General features: G+C 43.9%; 1 protein-coding gene across 1 annotated transcript in view; it reads right to left on the bottom strand.

Annotated features, from left to right (window-relative positions):
* DESI1 (desumoylating isopeptidase 1) overlaps nt 1-5,479 on the bottom strand; it is a 21,176-nt gene that overhangs the window by 9,976 nt on the left and 5,721 nt on the right. The gene's annotated exons all lie outside the window — the stretch shown is intronic.

Genomic DNA, 5,479 nt, shown 5'->3' with positions numbered 1-5,479 from the left:
GCGTGGAGAGAGCAGACTCGAGTGAGGAAGTCTTTGCCATAGTCCATGGGAGATACTATACAACAGTGCTAAGGATGAGAAGGCAGGGCAGTGACAGATGTGAGAACATTATCAACACCACTTGCCTTTGGTTATAACTTCACATTAACTGTTTACTGATTGCTAACTGTGACTTTCCATGCTTGCCGTGACTTTCTACAGGGTGAAACTCCAAGCATTGTGTGGAAAGAGAGGTGATATGCTTATGTTTCTCCCTTTGTGCAACATACACAATTATGGAATTTACCTAGGAAATAAATGGAATATATTGATTGTCCCTTTAAGAAAATGTTTTAAATGGGAAAGAAACCATGGCCCCCTCAGGATAACTAACATACTGATGGCTCAGTGTAGGGTCATCAGAGGAGGTTCAGAGTACAATAGGTTCAGATCGCAGCTTTTCCTCTTGCTAGTCATGGATCTTAGCCAAGTTTACTCAAACTCTCAGAGCTGTTGTGGTCAAGAATAATAATGTATAAAAGCATCACAGTGTGTGGTACATAGAAGTTTGATAAACGGAGACCATTATTAGGCATAATGCCCTCCTCGGGGAAAAGGGTAAAAACCTCTAAAAGGAAAATGAAATTTGACTTCAGGATTGGTGGGTAAGATCTAAGAACAGATTTCACCAGCAAATTATATGAGATGCTCTACTTTACACATAACATTTCATTCTTTGCTGTTAGTGTTGCAAGGCTAAATGAAATATGAAGGAAAACGGGCCAGTCTGCTCTCCACTGAGAGATCTGCTGTTTTGGTGACACCATCACAAACGGCAGAGGGGTCTGGCCTGGCGATTCCGGGGTAGCCCCTAGAGCAGTGATGGCGAACCTCTGACACGCGAACTCATTTTTTTGGTTGATTTTTCTTTGTTAAATGGCATTTAAATATTTAAAATAAATATCAAAAATATAAGTCTTTGTTTTACTATGGTTGCAAATATCAAAAAATTTCTGTATGTGACACGGCACCAGAGTTAAGTTAGGGTTTTTCAAAATGCTGACACGCCGAGCTCAAAAGGTTCACCATCACTGCCCTAGAGACTGTGGGGCAGGCTCTGCCTTTTCCAGATTGAGCTAAAATCCCACAGAGGTGGATCAGAAACAGATTGGATGCCAAAGGTGGTGGTGGGGGAACCCATTTAGGACAAGTATCTTCAAATCCCGGCTTACTGGGCTATAAGATAAACCGGCTTGGATTCTTCTCTCTTCCAGCTGACTCTAGAAGACCACTGAGTCTCCTCCTTGTTTACTATGTGTGAAATGGAGAGATGAACGTTGTGTTTTATAGAGCTGATGTGCTCTTCTGGACTGTCATTTATAATACAGCTTGTTGTCTAAATGGCAGCAATTTGCTGTTTATTTCCTTGAAGACATGTAATAATGCAGTGAATTTGGACAGATTAGGGACACCTTTTTTTTAAATCCTCAACCAAGGATATTTTTTCCATTGATTTTTAGACAAATTGAAAGGGTGGGGGGAAGGAGAGGGAAAGAAGATTTTTTTAAGACTTTTTTTTAATCCTCACCTGAGGATATTTTTTCCATTGATTTCTGGAGAGAGGGGAAGAGAGGGAGGAAGAGGAGAGAGAGAGAAACATCGACATGAGAGAGACATAGATTGGTTGCCTCCTGCTGGAGTCCCATGGGGCCAGGGATTAAACTTGCAACCTAGGTGCTCTTGACCAGGAATGTGTCTTTTTGTCCTCAGGCCAATGCCCTAATCACTGAGAAACCAGCCAGGGCAGGACACTGCTCTTTTTTTTCCTGTTCCGGCTCTCATTTACTTCTGGAGGAACACCACACTCTTAAGAGAAAGTATAGCGCTCTCCCTCCTGGGAGCACACCCCTGCCTTTCCCTTCCCTCTCTCACTCTTGCTCCCTCTCCCCCAGGCACATTACCCTTAGCTTCCTCATTCCCAAGCTCCAAGGGCCCTTCCTTTACCCCCATAACTCATTTCCTAAACCCATTTCTTCTAGGAAGTACTTCTTCTACCTCTGTAATTTACCAAATAAATGCTCTCTTACAAAAATAGAGAGAGAAAGAGAGAGAGAGAGAGAGAAAGTATAGTGTAGTGACTAAGAATACAGGTTCTGGTGTGGACAAGTCATGTCTGAATCCCACCAGTTCTATAAGTGAACTAATGTTTACCATGTGATTACTATATTTCAGGCACTATTCTTGGCACTAGGGATACATCATAAACAAAGGAGACAAATTTTCATGGGCCTTATGGGATGGGGAAGGGGACAGTCAATAAGTAATCTATATATATAAAAGCCTAAGTGACCATTATGATCAGACAACCGGCTGGTAGCTATGATTCGCACTGACCACCAGGGGGCAGATGCTCAACGCAAGAGCTGCCCCCTGGTGGTCAGTGCGCTCCAACAGCCAACCTCCTGCGGGTGGCCAACATCCCGCCATCCCTCCCCGGGCTGGCCGGCAAAGTAAACATCATTACATAAAAGGGTACGGTCTTTTTTTTTTTTAGTTTTATTCATTTCAAATGGGCCGGATCCGGCCCATGGGCCGTAGTTTGCCCACGGCTGGGGTAGACACTCAACGTAGGAGCTGCCGAGTGACAGCAACTTTGCAGAGTACCCTCTTGCACTCCAGGACCCCTTGGGGGATGTTGGACTGCCAGTTTCAGTCCAATCTGAGGGACCCCACCAGTGCACGGATTCATGCACCAGGCCTTTAGTAATAAATATTAATAAACAGTATCATAATATGTTAGCAATAATGAGTATATAGAAAAGTTAAGAACAGGGTAAGGGAGACTGGGAGTTTCAGGGATAGCTAGGGTGGGCCTCTTGGAGAAGGGGACACTTGAGTAAAGACCTGAAGGAGACAAGGGAAGGAGCTATGCAGAGGTGGGACCGGCCAGGCATACTGAGGGACCTTAAGGAGGCCAGTGTGGCTAGAGTGGAGTGGGTGGGTGAGGAGAAGAAAACTAGGAGATGAGCAGAGGTAATAGAGGACAAATTACATAAAACCTGTAGAAGTTGAGAACTTTGCTAAGCCTGAGCGGTCCAATATAGTAGCCACTGACTACATGTGACTATTACAATGGGGGGAAAAGAGAACAAGTTCTGTCCACAGTTGTACTACCACATGTCAAGTACTCAACAGCCACATGGTACTGGTTAGTGATAGGACAGTGCAGATGTAGAACATTTCATCACTGCACAAAGTTCTACTGGCCAGTGCTGCTTAAACCTCAGCGTGCTAGTCTGCTAAACACACACACATAATAGTGTCTATCTCATAACATTTCCAAGATTAAAGAAGACACATGAAATATGCCCATCACAGTGCCTGGCATATAACGCCTAAAAAAGACTAACTCATTTCTTTCACGCTTTAGAATTTGAGATTGTTATGGCTGCTCTCATAGCACTTTGGTATGGAAACTACCTATTTTTGTCTTTCTCCCCATCAGATTACAATTGTCTCAAAATAGGGCAGTTTCTTATGCATCTTTGTAATCCCGGCACCTAGCAAAGCACCTGCAAGAGAGATGCTGCACACCCACCTGTTGAGAGGAGGTGTTCTGTTGTCAGGCCTGTTGGCTGACACACCCAGTGCTATTGAGGCCAAAGTTCTTAACCTCAATCTTTTTTTTTTTTTAAATATATTTTACTGATTTTTTACAGAGAGGAAGGGAGAGAGAGAGTCAGAAACATCAATGAGAGAGAAACATCAATGAGCCGCCTCCTGCACATCCCCCACTGGGGATGTGCCCGCAACCCAGGTACATGCTCCCGACCGGAATCGAACCCGGGACCCTTCAATCCGCAGGCCGACGCTCTATCCACTGAGCCAAACCGGTTTCGGCCTTAACCTCAATCTTTTTTTTTTTTTTTTCTTAACCTCAATCTTAACTGCCCTGGCTGGTTATTCAAACGACGTTACAACCGTGGCATACTGCACTCTGAGTCTGCCACTGCCCTCTCTGATGCCCATGGTCAATGACCCAGGAAGACAGCTGGACAGGCACATTAGTTCTAACCCAGCCTTACTAAAAGAATGGAGTTTTGGGGAGGGGCTTCAGAGATCACCGTCAGTTATTTAATACTTGAAAACAATTTAAATGTTGAAAGATACAAACCCTACTTTATTCTTTTGATCTTTAGTCTCTGAATCAATCGCTAAATTTGCCTGTAAGCTGGACATAACACTTCCTCCTTATCCAACTACATCAAGGAACATTCAAGATCTCATCCATTCATAGAATGGTGATTGGGAGTATAAAAAAATCCTCTTATCCATTCTTTCATTTATCAATCCAACTGCCAAACATGTGGAGCCAAAAGAACATTTAAAATTGGCTGAGTAGATTTATATATTTCCTTAAAGTGCTTCAGTTACCCTTATGCTCACACATCTGTACAAGGTAGTGCAGGGCAAATATTTATCGACATTAAGGACCCATGGTTTGCGCAGCATAAAAACGAGGAAAAGCACGCTAGGATGATGTACTGTTGGAGCAGCTCAGACAGAAACGGGAGCCACTTGGCATCCTGCTCTCAGGAGGAAGAGAATGGCCTCCTGCACAGGGTGACAGGCAATGGGAAGTGGGGCTGGACTGACCCTTAAATGGTTTTGGCTAGACGGGTGGGAGGAGGAGGTGGTGGTTTGAGACTGAAGTAGGGCACAAGGCCATTTTGGGACGATGAAGTAGGCTCAGTGGATATCAGCACATCACAGAAAGCAGATTATTTCCCCACTAGGATTTCCTCAGCAAGCTGGAGAGCAGGTGGGTCAGATGACTGCATGTTTCCAAGCTTGTTAGCATTTCCAGGGTACTGATTTTGAGGCCTATGAATTATGCACATGAAAACAAATGGAAGACATGGATATCAGCCTTGTTTTTCATCATGAATAACAAAAAAGTGAGGTCTGCATTAGTCAGCCTTCCACTGATGGTAAGAATAAAGTGAATATATAAAAGTCAAGAAGAGCCCTGGCCAATGTCTCAGTGGTTAGAGCATTAGCCCACGCACCGAAGGGTCGAGGGTTCGATTCCCAGTCAAGGGCATGTACCTGGGTTGCAGGTTCGATCCCCAACCCCGGTCAGGGAGCATGCAGGAGACAACTGATTGATGTGTCTCTTTCACATCAACATTTCTCTCTCTCTCTTTCCCCCTCCCTCCCATTTTCTCTAAAAATCAATGGAAAAAATATCCTCAGGTGAGGATTAAAAAAAAAGAGTCAAGAAGAAAATATTCCATCCACTTCCTCATCATTAAGATAGATGGAGCTTGTTCAGATAGACATACATGCTAGTTGTAAGACGCGCTCAAGACCAGCAGCTGGTATACTGCTGGTGCTAAATAAACGTCTATTAATAAGTACAACATGGATGATGGTGACGGGTTCCATGTGCAAATCAAATGTAGCCCCAGTGACAAAGTGTTGGTTTAAAAAAAAATAT

This window comes from Myotis davidii, unplaced genomic scaffold, assembly GCF_000327345.1.
Source record: "Myotis davidii unplaced genomic scaffold, ASM32734v1 scaffold428, whole genome shotgun sequence".
In the NCBI taxonomy this organism is placed as follows: domain Eukaryota; kingdom Metazoa; phylum Chordata; class Mammalia; order Chiroptera; family Vespertilionidae; genus Myotis; species Myotis davidii.
The sequence above is the reverse complement of the archived record's forward strand: the minus strand, read 5'-3'. Positions and strand labels throughout refer to the sequence as shown.